Source organism: Heliangelus exortis, chromosome 2 (assembly GCF_036169615.1).
Source record: "Heliangelus exortis chromosome 2, bHelExo1.hap1, whole genome shotgun sequence".
Classification (NCBI taxonomy): domain Eukaryota; kingdom Metazoa; phylum Chordata; class Aves; order Apodiformes; family Trochilidae; genus Heliangelus; species Heliangelus exortis.
In genome coordinates, this window is record NC_092423.1 from 149,353,323 (window position 1) to 149,370,710 (window position 17,388).

A 17,388-nucleotide genomic window follows, 5' to 3' on the forward strand; every position below is an offset into this window, starting at 1 on the left:
GAATTTATTGATAACAAATGTTAAGGCCACATGAGAAGGAAATAGGTAGCCTGAAAAACAGCACTAAAAATCAACCAAACACATAATCCCTTCCAAAAACCTTGCAAACACTTTTTTAACAGAACATCTCCAATGAAACCTTTGAAAAAAATAGTTTATTACCCAATAAAGAAGGCAAAACTGAGAGAGAGAAGGAAAAACACTTCCAGGGAGAAGGAAAAACACTCTGAGATTTCACTTTCTGATTTTCAGGCACAGGGAAGCTTCAGGCACAGGGTTTCTGGACATGATGCAACACCAGCCAGGAGAAATATGAGCTTTTATGTGTAAAAATAGAGCAGGAGATGAGAAAGCAGCTCCTCTGATGGATTTCCTGATTTCACAGAGCCCCCCAGAATGTAAAATTGGTTCTTTAATTGTTTTTTCCACTGCCTTGGCCAGAGATTTAATGGATAGAATTTACAGAGATAACAAGATATTTAATTTCCAGTATAGTTTTCTTTTGACTTACTCTTTCCTTCTTCTAACTTTAGCTTATGTCTTACCTTTAGCATCAATACCACTATATAGGAAAGCCCTTTCTGCAGCCTGGTAAATAGATGAAACAATAAGAATAATCTTGAATAACGAACTTCAGACAGCACTAATGAATCTCAGTGATTCTCCAGAGTAAGTCCAGTCTCCTGAATTCTTAAAGTCAATGGTTGAGAGCTGTGTGAAAATTTGAGAGCTGTTTTTCTAGCTTGGTTTCCCCAGGAATTATTTGGTACATGTGTGCAACCAATCCAGATAACCATTTGCCCAGCTGTCACCTACGTCTCACATGAAGGAAGAATTTTCAACTGATGTTGAAAATAAAAAATATATAAAATATATATATTTTATGTATATAAAATATATAAAAATTGCTTTTGTGTCCTCATTAGATACAATCCTCATTAGATACCAGAAGGGCCATCATATTCCTCAGAACTGCACTGGAAATCGGGGCAGTGCTGAGCATCAGAAAATTAAATAACACCTGGAACACATTAAGGGAAATTAGGAAGGGACTGATGCTAAACAAGGTGCACAAACATAGTCAGTATATCCAAGCATTTGCAAATGAGGAGAAGGAGGCAGATAAAGGATGTGGGAAAAAAAAAACAAACCAACAAAACTTTGTTATCTCTATTTTAAAAGTTACAGAACTAGAATAGTATTTTTCCAAAATTTTTGTACTGACAGTCAATGGGGAAGGTGGCAACCATCCCAAAATTTCCTATCAATCAATATAGAGCAGGAGACTCTTTTTTCTTATTTTTTCTCACTTACAGATCTAGTTCTCCAGTCCAAATGGCTTTCTCTGAATGAATTATAGATCCAGCTCACAAGTTGCCACAGAGCTCCCAATTCCTTTTTTTACAGTTTTACCAAGTGGCTTCCTTTAGCAGCTTGAACACCTCTTCCGAGAGATGAGAGAGAAGATGAAAAAAATTTAAAAACCCTTCCCTTTTCCCTCGTTTCTCATCCTGTGGGGGTTTGAGCTGATGACTCCAGGAATTCAATGCCTGTGACTGCCAAGCAGGAAAGCACAGATAGCAGCAAAATTTCCATTTTGCTCTTGAATTGAGCTTTTCCCACCTTTAGATTTGGTAAGGAAAGGATGTCTCAAACAGCACTGGCTTCCAGAAACATTAAATCAAGTTCTAGGTGTGTTAATAATCCCTTGGCCTGGACAGATTGGGATTTAAACCTTCCTTGGCTCAGCTGCTGTGCTGAGTTTATGTCCTGCAGCCTGGAGATTCCATGTCTGGGCTTCTGGGATAAGCTGACACCTCCAAACAGAAACATGGCAACATCTCTACTTCCCTCTGCCTTCTAACCAAAGGAATAGCAGCAGCTTTTTTTCCTCACTGGAATTAAAGGTGAATGAAGAAAACCCATGAGGTGATCAATATGCTCGTGGGAGACCTTATTGAGACCTTCCAGCACATGAAGGGGCTGCAGAAAAAAACTAGAGAGGGATTTTTTTGCAAGTTTATGGAATGATGGGACAAAGAGGGATGGTTTTGAAAGAGAAATTTGATATTACGAAGGAATTCCTTTCTGTGAGGGTGGGGAGACCCTGACTCAGGTTTCCCAAGGAAGCTGTGGGTGATCCATCCCTTGAAGTGTTGAAGACCAAGTTGGATGGGGTTTGGAGTAACCTGATCTAGTGGAAAATATCCCATGGCAGGGGGACTGGAACTGGATGATCTTTATGGTCCCTTCCAGCCCAAAGCATCCTATAATTCTGTGCTAATATTCAGGGAGCTGAGAAGGGAGAACAGGACAGCCATGAATATATGATACAGCTGTGTGCTGAATGATAAGGCCAAGTGCTGGGTCCTGCACTTTGGCCACAACAACCCCATGAGGAGCTCCAGGCTGGGCACAGAGTGGCTGAGAGCAGCCAGGCAGAAAGGGACCTGGGAGTCTGGATTGACAGGAAGCTGAACATGAGCCAGCAGTGTGCCCAGGTGGCCAAGAAGGCCAATGGCATCCTGGGCTGGCTCAGGAACAGTGTGGCCAGCAGGTCCAGGGAAGGGATTCTGCCCCTGTGCTCAGCCCTGGGGAGGCCACAGCTTGAGTCCTGTGTCCAGTTCTGGGCCCCTCAGCTCAGGAAGGAGATTGAGGTGCTGGAGCAGGTCCAGAGAAGAGCAAGGAGGCTGGGAAGGGATCCAGCACAAGTCCTGTGAGGAAGGGCTGAGGGAGCTGGGGGTGTTGAGGCTGGAGAAGAGGAGGCTCAGGGGAGACCTCATCGCTCTCTCCAGCTCCCTGAAAGGAGGTTGGAGCCAGGGGGGGGTTGGGCTCTGCTCCCAGGCAACTCTCAGCAAGGCAAGAGGGCACAAGAGGTCTCAAGTTGTGCCAGGGGAGGTTTAGGTTGGACATGAGAAAGAATTTCTTTCCGGAGAGGGTGATCAGGCATTGGAATGGGCTGCCCAGGGAAGGGGTGGATTCTCCATCCCTGGAGATATTTCAAAAGAGCCTGGATGTGGCACTCAGTGCCATGGGCTGGGAACTGCAGTGGGAGTGGATCAAGGGTTGGACTTGATGATCTCTGAGGTCCCTTCCAACCCAGCCAATTCTATGATTCTATGATAGGGCGAAGTCTCTAATAAATATTCTACCCAAGAGCCTCTGTCAGGTAAGCTGTCACCAATAAGAAAAGCCAAATATAAAACCACTGTTTTTTTTCAGCAACAGAATTGGGATAGATACGTTGGAGCAGTTCCCCCAGAGCTTTGGGGAAGAAAAATCAAAATTAAGCCACATCCCTTTTCAGCCTTTTAGACTGAGTGATGCTGAAGGCACCAAAGATTGGGGTTTTTTAGGAGAAGAAATGCAGCATCTCTGTGTGGTGTTTTATGATCATTTAGTGTGGGATACCCTCTGTGTATCAGGTGTTTCAAACCAGCTTTTATTTATCTAGAGGTTGTTTCTCCAGCACTCAATAGATTTGAAGTGTGGGGATGTGTTACAAAAATTCTGAGTAGCAAAGCATATTAGTAGTGATGCATTTTATGATAAACTCTCCCCTCAGCTGAATCAACCTGTTTGCTAAATGCCTCTCTCATTGGATAATCTGGATTTTTTTTTTTTTAATTACTTGAAGACAGAACTTGCTTCTGTGACCTGAGTGCTGTTGGTTTTTTCACCCCATCTTTATTGCTTCCTCAGCAACAAAATGAAAGGCAGAACTAAAAATAAAAATTAAAGGATAAAAATTAATAAAGTTAAATGGATAATAATTAAAAGACAAGCAAAGCCAAACAAACAAACAAAAACCCAACCAAATAAAAAAAATTTCAAAAATTAAAACAAAACCCACCTTTTCTATCCAAGGTAAAATGGACCGCTTTGAGAAAATGTGTTTTCTTAAGTTCAGGTATTTGGAATCATATGATGTTGTGGTAGCAATAAAACCTATTTATTTGCTCACTGCTCCCTAACCTCCTTTGATCAAAATTTCCATTTCATGTCTAACAGATCACATGCCTGATTTTGGCTGCTCCCTTCCCTCCCAGTTTCCTGCAGGAAAAAAAAAAAAAGAAAAATAGAAAAAATAAAAAAGGTTTTTTTTATAGCATATTATGTTCTTCTAGACTTATAAAAAGTCTTATTTTGTCAGCAAAGTATAAGAAGAACATTTTGCAGATGGTGTAATCAGAGGAATGCCTCTGAGTTCCTCCTTCAGTGTGTAAGATCTTTTCTGAAGCAGACTGTCCCACTCCCACTCCTGGATTTCAAGAGAGTTCAATCTTATTATTCCGTTTGCTGGAAACAGAAAACAGTGGAATAGATTTTTTTTGATAATTTAAAAAAAAAAAATCCAATATCCAAGTTCCATGCAAATGTAAACATGTAGATAAATCACACTCATTTCAGTGACATTTTCAATTTTGTTATGAAAAGCTTTTCAACCAGCAATTTAATGAAGGTTTTTTCAACATGTTTTAACTTTTTAAACACTGTACATTTTCACTTTCAGAGGTTGATTTTCTCATTTTTTTACTTTGTGCTGCCTATTTTTATTTTTTTTTTTCCCCATAGAAATTTAAGAGAAGTGGAATTAAGGGATTTTTATTCCATATTGCCAGTGTTGTTTTTTCATTTCCATTCCTTTTTTTCAAGAGAAAGGACAAGGCTTAATTAAAAAATTAAGACATAATTTATACCCTAACAGTGAATGAAATACTTGGGTTTGTGTTTTATATTTTCCCCTCTGAAAAAGCTAAGCCACCAGATCCTTTAAAGAAAATCTTCCTCTGAATGCTTGCCCTTGCCTGAAAATCTAAAAAAAAAATATTCATGGTAACCTTGCATGTTTTTACTTTCTTGAACTCCATGTTTTCTTTCCTCTCTCTTCATGCATTTTTCTTTAATGACTTCTGCAGCCAGCAAACAATTTCAACCAAATTTTTTTAGGAAGAAGGACCATGAAAATGTTCCTAAAGTTCAGTGAAATGCACGGCCTGAAGAAAGATGAAAAGGGAGAGGTGTGAGTTACCTGAACACCTTCATACCTTCCCAAGGTCCTACTTTCACAACTCTGACTTCTTATCAGAGAGTCCACAGTGATGCTAACCCCAAATATCACTGGGAAAACAAGGATGGGGTTGTCTGATTCGGGATATTTCTGATGACCCCGTTTCCTTCTGAATAAATAAATCACTGGAAGCTCCTCGCTCCATCTCCGAAGAACAAGGTGATGGGGTCGGTGACATTTGGGACCTAATTTCCACTCATCCCCTGCACTGGGTGAGACAAACAATGTCCTATAGTCTGCTGATCTCCACTCTGTAGGGCATTAAAATCACAGAATCATAGAATTACCTTGGTTGGTTCAAGATCAAGTCCAACCATTAACCTAACACTGACAAGACCTTAACTAAGCCATGGCCCTAACTGCTAGATCTAGAGAACTCTTAAATACCTTCAGCAATGGTGACCCCATCACTGTCTTAGGAAGCTTGTCCCAATGTCTGATAACCCTTCCAGCAAAGGAATTCCCCCTTGTTCTGGTCTGAGGGAAGGTTAAAATTTATTTTTGTTTTGGATTCGTTTTGGAGGTTCAGGTAAATTATTTTATACAATCTGCCTTCACTGTTTGTTTTTTCCTTACTTTCAAAACTTTACTTTTTGGGGGTTGAAGTGTTTTTTTTTTTTTCAGTATCTCATGCACTAGAAAGTCCCTGTGTGCCCTCCCTCTGATTCCTTGCAGTGCAGCAGAAATAATAAAACCCACACTCATCACTGTGTGCATCTGGAGGAGCAGAGGGATGCCCCCTTCCTGCATTCTAGCCTAAGGAAGTAAAGAGCATTTTTTCCCAGAGTTTTAAATCTCAGAGTTTAAAACCAGGACATCAGAATAGCTTTGTGAAAAATGAGATTTTGCAAGGTAATCTGTTAAGGTCTGAGGTAACATTAAAATTGATTTTTGTTTTGGATCCGCGAAACGAAGTCTGACCATAGGAAGGTTGGGTGCAAGCAGATTTTATTTGATAATTGACTCAGGAAAAAATATAGGGCCAGGTGGAAGAAGGAGAGAGGAAAAAAAGATATAAGAGAGAGAAAAAAGTGGAGAAAAGGGGTAAGAAAATGGGAAGAAAGAATGAGAGAGTCACCACCCGTGATCCAGCTGCCCAGCGAGTTTCTTCAGGATGTAGCTGATCCTGGACAGGGTCTGATGCAGAATGGTGGTGGGTCAAGAGGTGACAAAACAGTCACAGCATGGACAGCCATATATACCCCTGAATTCCTTTTGTTCCCAAGGGGGAGCTGCCAGTCATCCAGGTTCCTTAGAAGAGCTTCCACAGGAGGGTGTAGTCCCTTGTAGTCATCATTTTTTATCTTTTTCCAGGTGCCACCCCTGCTCTGTTCCAGCCACCTTAGGCAGGGACATTAAAAAGTATAATCAAGATGGTTTCCTACACCCTGGCCAGAGTAATGGTGCCAGAATTGCACCAGAATTGCGCCAGAATTGCACCAGAATTGCACCAGAATTGTCCCAGAATTGCATCCTGGCCCTCAGAAAAGGGGAGTAGTCTCTACCCAGTAGTTCTTATCACATCCCGAGGTGTCACCCCCTGCTCAGCTCTGGCCAGCCAGGTCCTCCACCTTTAGCCAGGGTTATTCACTTTAAAATTGCTCTTTTGGGACAACTGGAAATCAGTGAGGTCAGACTCTCACACCCCTAATCTGGGGGGCTCAGTGGGATGTGCTCGGACAACCCCAGCCCTGGGTTGTTTGGCTTAGAATCATAGAATCATAGAATCATAGAATAGGCTGGGTTGGAAGGGACCTCAGAGATCATTGAGTCCAACCCTTGAACAACTACTGCCACAGTCACTAGACCATGGCACTGAGTGCCATATCGAGTCGCTTTTTAAATGTCTCCAGGGACGAAGAGTCCACCACCTCCCCAGGCAGCCCGTTCCAATGTCTGATCACCCTTTCCATGAAAAAATTCTTTCTAATATCCAATCTGAACTTCCCCCGGCACAATTTGAGACCATGCCCTCTTGTCTTGCTGAGAGTTGCCTGGGAAAAGAGCCCAACCCCCCCCTGGCTCCATCCTCCTTTCAGGGAGTTGTAGAGAGCGATGAGGTCTCCCCTGAGCCTCCTCTTCTCCAGGCTGAACAGCCCCAGCTCCCTCAGCCTCTCCTCATAGGATCTGTGCTCGAGTCCCTTCAGCAGCTTGGTTGCCCTCCTTTGGACCTGTTCGAGGACCTCAATATCCTTCTTGAACTGAGGGGCCCAGAACTGGACACAGGACTCAAGGTGTGGCCTTACCAGGGCTGAGCACAGGGGCAGAATCACCTCCTTGGACCTGCTGGTGACGCTGTTCCTGATCCAGCCCAGGATGCCATTGGCCTTCTTGGCCACCTGGGCACACTGCTGGCTCATGTTCAGCTTCCTGTCAATCCAGAGCAGCTTCTTTGACAGCTGCTCTGTCACTTCCATTTTGGAGATGTTACAAGAAATTAATTCCACCAGAGATTCCTAGAGACTGTTGCTACTTCAAAAGCACCCACTTTCCAGCATAATATCTAAACAAACCTATGACTAACTGCATCTTCCAGCAATTCCTGCAGTGTTTTACCCCTTCCCTGCAAGGAAAGAGATGCAATTCAGCCCCTTCCTCTCTGAACCCTTCCTCTTCTCTGACTCACTGAAAAACTGGCAAAGTTTTTGATGTCAGAGTCCATCCCCCTGGAAGTGGAATGCCTTTGGAAGTGAGTCAGGTGGGCGTGGGAGGTTGGGTGATTGTTCAAATGGAAGAAGAAAGAGACTCCCAATGAGTAAAGAGCCAACTCTGCATTCAGCTGGGATGGGGAAGGAGGAGCAGGAAGCTCCATGTCAGAGAGATGATGCAGGAGGAATGGTTATCACTAACTGCACACCTCACCAGCTAATTAAACCCACAGTTCTGATGTGGAATTAGATGGATGACATGGAAAGAGAAAATTATGAGGCTGAGCTACACAAGGGGAACAACTTCAGCTGCCAGACGTTTCTATCTTGCATTGACAGAGGTCCAGGAAAGGATGTAGATGAAAAGTGAATATCCTGAGAGCTCCTCTACCCTCTAGTTCTGCTGGAAATGATGAACAGATGTCTGAGCCCCTTAATTAGGGTTTTGTGTATCTGTCTTCTCTTGGCAATCTCAGCAGTTTTATGTCATCTTCCATTCCCTGACATTTCCAGAGGGATTTCTCTAAAACTTTGCTACCTGTCTATTGCAATTAATGCACCTGGAAACTGAAACAAAAATCAGTGTGGAAAAAAAAAAGTAAGAGTAATAATCCCTTCAATTACCATTATCAAGAAGAAAAGGAAAAAAAAGTAAAACTGCACATCAGGTAGATCTAAACGGTTTCTTTTGGCTCAGGATGAGGTGCTTGGTTTGTCTTCAAGTTACTTAGACTTGAGGATTACCATTTATTTCATATAGAGGTCAATTTTTCAGATTAAAACATGCTCTTTTGAAACAAAGGGTGGAAAGGTTTAACTCAGAAAAAGGTCAAAACAAAGGGTTTTGGCATTTCCAAAATGAAACACTTCATTTAGAAAATGTCAAAGGGAAATATACTGACATTTAAAACAAAATATTAGCACATTACTGTTTTGCATTTTGGGGCTAAAATGCCTGCTATATTTAAGCTAATTCTGTAAAGGTTTTCATCCCTCTAAAATTTATTTTCACGTGGAAATATTATGGACTGAAATAAATAAATAGAAAAAACAAAGAAATCCCTTGTATTCACTCTAGATGAATTTATAATTAGTTTTATGAGTGTCTACTAAAATTTTGATGTACTGGGATTCAGCAAAGCCCAAGGTTCTCTTGGTTCAAGCTTGGTGACCAACCTAGAAGTTACAGAGATCATATTGGGAAAGATCAATACTGTTCCAAAATGTCACCTGGACTTGAAGGATCTGGCAGAGGAAACTCTGGCTTCTCATTAGAAGTGGTCACTGTTTCCAAAAACTGAATTAACCTCTCTAATTCCAGTGTGCAAAAGGGGGGGTAATAAACAGTAGACTTTCTATGGAGAATCTATAATAAAGAATGAAATCACAAAGAGTTTGATAAATATGGACTGCTAGGAAAGTTCAGCATGGATTCAGAAAAGGAAATCCACTGGAAATCTGATGGAAAAACTCCATTTAAACCTCCCAAACCTCTCCACACAAAAGGTTAGGAAAATATAATTTGGCACAGAATTGAAAAAAAATCACTTCTTTCATGGACAGATAGCTTTTTAAAAGGAAAAGTAGGACTGAGTGGTCTCTCTGTAGGATACAAAGGAGGAGTGAGGTGAAATACCATGGTGATGAGCTCCAGAATGACCTCAGAGATTTGCATGAGTGGGCAGAAAGGCAGCAGATGTGTATCAGTACAAAGAAATGTTATATCCCCAGGAAAAAATCAATCTAAACCATGGCTGCACTCAAAACTGGGAGTTAAAACTCAGGGAAAACATCCTTGAATCCCCATTGGAAGTTCTCTGGAATCACTGGCTTTGTGTGCCAGGACAGCCAACAAAATGCTGAACATCTTCAAAAATGTTTTTGAAAGCAAGAAAAAGGGAGGAATTTTGTTATTAGGATTTTGATGCACTCCCTTATTGATTAATCTGTGCAGCTCTGGTGTCTGTCACTTCCAGAAAGTTCCAGTGGAGGTAAGAGAAGGTCCAAGAAAAAAGGAAATAAGATGAATAAGAGATCAGAGCCTTTAGAGGAGAGACCAAAGAGGCTGCAGAGGTTCTTCAGGCTGGAGAGAGGAAAGCTGGGGAGGATAAGGCTGAAGTTTACAAAGCCCTGAAGATGTCTGACAGAGCAGATGGGGAACTGTTTTTCAATGAAATCAGTAGAAGAAGAGAAAACAAATCCAGCAGACAGAATATGGGACTTGCTGCTGTACAAAGCAGAGGAGTCAGATAACATTGAAGGGCAATATCACTCAAAATAGATGAAAAAAAAAAAAAAGGAATTATCAGAAATGTCTGTTCTACCTTCTCTAAAAAACCCCAAAACTGTGGATGCATGGAGAGTACCAAAGGAATGCTGAGAGTGGCCAAGTTTGGTCACCCCACAACACGTCCCCTTCTAAGCCCTAATCCCAAATTTCTGGAAAGGGAATCCTCTGGTAGAAGGACTGAAGTTCTGACCCAGTGATTCATTTCTTACACCCTCATGCAAGCACTGGGGAACAGCAGGACCTGCAGATTGTTTACTGAATTGTTAGCAAGCACATTCTGCTGAGCTTTGATGTCAAGGTTTCCCTTCTTCCAATTTGAACAGAGCTTATTTTTAAAACATGATTTCAACTGTAGCAACCCAATAATGTAAATATTATAAACACATGAGTAACAAGTGTGCTCAATTATTTTCTATGCTAATAAGAAACCAATTTGACCCAGGAACAAGTGGTGAAAGCTGTATTAAGCCTTGCATTAATCATTATTACTTATGGGTATTTTTTTTATCATTATTAAATAACAAAATAAAAAACTTCGATTGAAGTGGCTCTGCACTGAGTTTATATTTTGGGTGCTGAAATTTAGGAAGCAAAGTACTCATTAACCCACTTGAAAAGGTCACATACATTTTTTATCTGTTCTGGGTATGGATATCAATTATCTGTTATCTTATGGATATGTTCTGCAAGATTTCAGTCTCTCATTGTTGATTATATCATTCTGGGATTTGAATTTTGCAGAAAAAGATATCCCTAAAAGTTAATCCCACTTACTTCAGGCAATATTTTGTTTGGAACATGCACACATGAAAATCTAAATGAACTTCCCAAGTGGGACAGTAAATCCACACAAACCCACTACGTGGCACTTTTTTTACCCTTTCTGTGAAAGTAACCCACTCATCCATGTCACTCCCTCCATTTCCAAGTGATGATTACACATTTCCTCCAATAGCTGAATAATTCCACTCAGGAGTACCTAGCACAGGTATTTTTATGGCTCTGCAAGGTCCATCTTTTATTTAGGACCCTGTCCTGGTTTGGGCCAGGATAAAGGTGATTTTCTGTCTTGTACTTTTGCTTTTAGCTAAGTCTCTTGTAAGTAGTTGCACTTGCTGAAATGAACAGCAAGTTTCTCAGGCAGTGTGTGTTTCTAGGACTGATAACACTTGATGTTTAGAGTTACTGCTAGAGACTGGTGTGCAGAGCCAAGGACACTGCTCAGCTCTGAGGAAAACATCAAGAGGTCCCACCTGCAGCCCTCCTTTGGGGAGGAACGGACAAGATAGATGCCAGAATTGACCAAACAGAGTATTCCATCCCATATACCTCATCCTCAGGATAAATTTGAGGGATCACGAGGGCCAAGCCAGATTTCCAGCTTCCAGCTGCCCTGCCCTTCCTGCCTTTCCTGCTTCCCTTTCTTCACCCCAGCACCCTGGAAGGATCCCATCCATTCGTCTGCCTGTTCTCCTGATCCATGCCAGCCTGAATCTGTGTGTTCCTGCCTCCAGCTCCCCACTGCTGCTGAGCCCAGGAGTCCAGCCTGGACTTTCCCAGGGCTGCCCTGCAGCCTCGGTGGTGATGGGAGAGTTATTGGGGGAAAAGGGGGGAGGAACCTGGGATCCATTTTCCTGGATATTTGTATAGATTTAGTAATTTTTCCTATTTCTCATTACTGTTTCATTAAAGTTGTGTAGTTTAGTTTCCAACCCATAAGTCTCCCTCCCTTATTCTCTCTCCTTTCTTATCAGGGAGGAGAGAGAGATTAATAGAGAACGTCTGGTATTTGGTTTAATTGCCGGGCCAGTGTTAAACTGTGACAGACCCACCTCAGAGAGATGTTAGCTTGGCACTTACAGCTGACTTTCTTGTTGGAGGTGACCACAGACTCACATCCCCAAATTTTGTGGGCTCAACTCTTCTCTGTTCAACCTGAAAGAGAATTCAAATAAAAGAAACCAGGGAGATTCCCTCTGAACAAGGGCCTGTCCACTTGCTTGTTCAATATGGTTCAAAGCTTCCAGGCTGTCACACTTCTACATGAACTTAGTTCCTGATGGTGCCTTCTATAAAAGCTCTTGCACATAATTACATCTTGCTAAAGCTTGTACAGGTTCCTTATGGCAATTTCTTCAACAGCAGGCATGGGACTTTTCTTGCTTCGTTTGGATCAAGATTTTTTTTTCTCTGTGTGTCACTCTCCATCTAACTTACGTCCTGAGACAGATGTCCTTCCAGATGGCACAGGCTTGTCTGGGTCATGCATCCAAATGTGATGGTGACAGCAACACTCCCAATGCCTCCACGTTGACAGGAGCAGGCGTTTGGCACAGTCCCCCATGGGGAGGGATAACACATCACAGGCTCTGGGTATTCTGAACAGAGATAGATGCAAAAAGCAGAAATTCTTCTGATCTCTCTGGGGATAGTGGAGCCATCTGTGTTTTTCATCCAGGGCTAAGGGAACAGCTTCATTTGGGGGCCAGTGTTCAGGTGGAAGAAGAGACTTGAATGTTAAGAAAGTTTTTGCCCTCTTCTCCTCTTGGACAAGCCACTTTTTTCTGTGAGAGGGCAATGAAGTAGCCAAGAACAAACTAAAAGTTAATTATGGTGGGGACTGAATAGAGTACATCAATGTTTTGACTGTAGGGTGCCTGGGGAACCAAATCTTTATTTGGTGTAGATGGAGAACAATCAATTCTGTAGCCTTCAAACTTTGCAGAGCCCAGATGGTGCCAGGGATCCTGAAGCAGCTCTTCAAAGCCCATAAATTGGCAGAGTTGAGGTCACTGTTTCACTCCCACCAGGGATTCAGTCAACCATGAGCATCCATGAGCATCAGTCACCCATGAGCTGCCAAAAGAGACTGAAAAGGTATTCACAGGGAAATTCATCTTCCACAGCAACCCTGGAGGGGTAGCAAGAAGATCACTTCCTTTGGACAAGTGAGGATGGAAAGTAAAGGTCAAAAAGAAGAGCATTAGAAAACAGGAGCACCCTGTGCTGGGTTAAAAACTGGCTGGAAGGCCGGGCCCAGAGAGTGATGGTGAATGGGGCTGCATCCAGTTGGCGGCCGCTCACCAGTGGTGTCCCCCAGGGATCAGTGTTGGGCCCAGTCCTGTTCAATATCTTTATCGATGACTTAGATGAAGGGATTGAGTCCCTCATCAGGAAATTCACAGATGACACCAAGCTGGGAGGAAGTGTGGATCAGCTGGAAGGCAGGAGGGCTCTGCAGAGGGACCTGGACAGACTGGAGAGTTGGGCTGATCCCAAGGGGATGAGGTTCAACATTCCAAGTGCCGGGTCCTGCACTTTGGCCACAACAACCCCATGGGGAGCTCCAGGCTGGGCACAGAGTGGCTGAGAGCAGCCAGGCAGAAAGGGACCTGGGAGTCTGGATTGACAGGAAGCTGAAGAGGAGCCAGCAGTGTGCCCAGGTGGCCAAGAAGGCCAATGGCATCCTGGCCTGGATCAGGAACAGCGTGGCCAGCAGGTCCAGGGAAGGGATTCTGCCCCTGTACTCAGCCCTGGGGAGGCCACACCTCGAGTCCTGTGTCCAGTTCTGGGCCCCTCAGCTCAGGAAGGAGATTGAGGTGCTGGAGCAGGTCCAAAGGAGGGCAACCAGGCTGGTGAAGGGACTCGAGCACAGGCCCTATGAAGAGAGGCTGAGAGAGCTGGGGGTGTTGAGGCTGGAGAAGAGGAGGCTCAGGGGAGACCTCATCACTCTCTCCAACTCCCTGAAAGGAGGTTGGAGCCAGGTGGGAGTTGGTCTCTTTTCCCAGACGACTTTCAACAAGACAAGAGGACACAGTCTTAAGTTGTGCCAGGGGAGATTTAGGCTGGATATCAGAAAGAATTTTTTTACGGAGAGGGTGATCAGGCAATGGAATGGACTGCCCGGTGAGGTGGTGGATTCTCCGTCCCTGGAGACATTTAAAAAGAGCCTGGATGTGGCACTCAGTGCCATGGTCTAGCAACCGCACCGGTGGGTCAAGGGTTGGACTTGATGATCTCTGAGGTCCCTTCCAACCCAGCTAATTCTATGATTCTATGATTCTATATGTTTTTCTAAAAGTGACTCTTCAAAGTGGGTCTTTTGTTGTCCATCTTCTCCTGTAACCCTGGGAGTAGTTCTAACATTAAGAGCATCTCCAGGGATTGTGTTTCAACAGCATCTTCATGAGATTACACCCCAGGGCATTCTACTCGTTTGCAGTTGTCTGTACCAAGAACACTGAGTCCATCTCACTGCCCAAGGAAAGAAGGACAAGGAGTTGTGCTTCCCTTGGTTTGGTTCAGAAACTGGGTCAGGATGTGGTTTGGGCTATGGGAGCAGTACAGGTTTAGAAGGAAGAAACATTCCTCAGGAAAAAAAAGGAAAAGGAAAAGGAAAAGGAAAAGGAAAAGGAAAAAGGAAAAGGAAAAGGAAAAGGAAAAGGAAAAGGAAAAGGAAAAGGAAAAGGAAAAGGAAAAGGAAAAGGAAAAGAAGAAGAAGAAGAAAAAGAAAAAGAAAAAGAAAAAGAAAAAAAAGAAAAAGAAAAAGAAAAAGAAAAACAAAAACAAAAAGAAAAAGAAAAAGAAGAAGAAGAAGAAAAAGAAAAAGAAAAAGAAAAAGAAAAAGAAAAAGAAAAGGAAAAAGAAAAAGAAAAAGAAAAAGAAAAAGAAAAAGAAAAAGAAAAAGAAAAAGAAAAAGAAAAAGAAAAAGAAAAAGAAAAAGAAAAAGAAAAAGAAAAAGAAAAAGAAAAAGAAAAAGAAAAAGAAAAAGAAAAAGGAAAGGAAAAAGGAAAAAGAAAAAGAAAAAGAAAAAGAAAAAGAAAAAGAAAAAGAAAAAGAAAAAGAAAAAGAAAAAGAAAAAGAAAAAGAAAAAGGAAAGGAAAAAGAAAAAGAAAAAGAAAAAGAAAAAGAAAAAGAAAAAGAAAAAGAAAAAGAAGAAAAAGAAAAAGAAAAAGAAAAAGAAGAAGAAGAAGAAGAAGAAAAAGAAAAAGAAAAAGAAAAGGAAAAAGAAAAAGAAAAAGAAAAAGAAAAAGAAAAAGAAAAAGAAAAAGGAAAGGAAAAAGGAAAAAGAAAAAGAAAAAGAAAAAGAAAAAGAAAAAGAAAAAGAAAAAGAAAAAGAAAAAGAAAAGGAAAAAGAAAAAGAAAAAGAAAAAGAAAAAGAAAAAGAAAAAGAAAAAAGAAAAAAGAGAAAGAGAGAGTAAGAGAGAAAGAGAAAAAGAGAAAGAGAAAGAGAAAGAGAAAAGAGATAGGGAGAAAAAAAAAACAAACAAGTGCATCCTTTCCTGAAAAATGCCTGCTTTCAGCTATGTCCCCATCAATTATTCAGAACAAACAAGTTATAAGGCTTGGATTCCTTTTCTGGCCCCAAGTCAATTGGGGTCTAACTCCATGCTCCTAACTCTTCCCTATAAAACAAGAGCAGATTCATCCCAGCTGCATTTCAGAAAAGGTCTCCAGCTTCTAGAAGCAAAGAATGGTTTGGTTGGAAGGGACCTTAAAGGTCATCTAGCTCCAACCCCCCTTCCAGAGGCTGGGACACCTCCCACTCGATCAGGTTGCTCAAAGCCCCATCCAATCTGCCCTTATTTTAATTCCTAAACTACACCTGTGTATTTTTGTGGGTTTTTTGGTTTGTTTCTTCTTTGTTTTCAAGAGAGAGCTATTAAATGTAGACTAAATCTACACCAGGAAGGATCTTGATAGTTAAAAAGTGTGGAGGAAAGTGCCATGGCCCTGTTTATTTAGTGTCAATAGAGCCATTTAGTTCAGTTCCACCCCATTTATCATAGAATCATAGAATCCTAGGGGTTGGAAGGGACCTGGAAAGATCATCTAGTCCAACCCCCCCTGCCAGAGCAGGGCCCCCTAGAGTACATCGCCTAGGAACGTGTCCAGGTGGGTTTTGAATGTCTCCAGTGAAGGAGACTCCACAACCCCCCTGGGCAGCCTGTTCCAGGGCTCCGTCACCCTTACAGTAAAAAAATTTTTTCTGATATTCAACTTGAACCTCCTATGCTCCAATTTACACCCATTACCCCTTGTCCTATCACTGGTCACCACTGAGAAAAGCCTAACTCCATCTCCCTGACACTCACCCCTTACATATTTGAAAACATTGATGAGGTCACCCCTCAGTCTCCTTTTCTCCAAACTAAAGAGACCCAGCTCCCTCAGCCTTTCCTCATAAGGGAGATGCTCCACTCCCTTAATCATCTCAGTAGCTCTGCACTGGACTCTTTCAAGCACTTCCCTGTCCTTCTTGAACTGAGGGGCCCAGAACTGGACACAATACTCCAGGTGCGGCCTCACCAATGCAGAATAGAGGGGGAGGAGAACCTCTCTTGACCTACTAACCACACCCTTTCTAATGCACCCCAGGATGCCATTGGCCTTCTTGGCCACAAGGGCACATTGCTGGCTCATGGTCATCTTCTTGTCTACCAGGACCCCCAGGTCTCTTTCACCTACACTGCTCTCCATCTGTTCAAGGGGGTTTTCCAAGCATGGATTTTCCTCTGCCCTGCAATTAACAGCAGCCAACGTGACACAAATCCCTGCATCAGGTGCCACTCTCCTGATAAAATAGTTTTTCAAACCTCCCATTGCTCCCTGTTGAAACCTCCATCCCTCCTCTTTTAGCCCTTTGGATAGAGGTGGCTCAGTGGAAGCACTGATATTTCTATTTGATAATAGATGCAAAAGAGGATGCTCAGGATGACTGTAATTAATTGAGTAATTAAGCCTAAATGGATGAACAGTTTCCTCTTCAAGGCAACGTAAGAAAATGAAGATGGGTGAAAAATCAGGGTCAAGAGATGCCCCGTGCTTTGCTGGGTTACAATAAAAACTTTTGTTTCAGAAATATTGAAGCATTTCACCTGGATGCTTTTAACATGTTTGAACTTTTGGGGCTTTTTTGATTTCAAATTATGTAGGTCCACGAAATGTTACTGTGAAGGGGATAAAAAAATAATCATAAAAAAGGTGGTAAAGTTAATTAGAGGGTTTCAGAAGCTTTGCTGTGAAATTCAGTAACAATGTGAGGATGGCAGAAAGAATTTTAAGCAGAAATAATTTTTTCTCCTCATTTGGCCAAGGTTTGGCTCAGGTTTGATTTTCTTTCACACCTGTACCCATTGCTCTGTGTCTCCACTCAATCCTTTTCTTTTTTCCTTTGGTCTCCTCCTTCCCTTCAGTGCTATTTTCCCATTCTTTTCTATTCCCTTGTTTTCCCACTGCAAATCCTTGCACATCCCTCTCAATCCATTGTCTCTTCAGCTCTTTCCTGGGCAACTCAACCTTTCATTCACAAGATGCTTCTAACAGCCTTGAAGAATTCCTTCAACCTGTAGTTCTGCTGTCAATTCCCTGAAAATTCC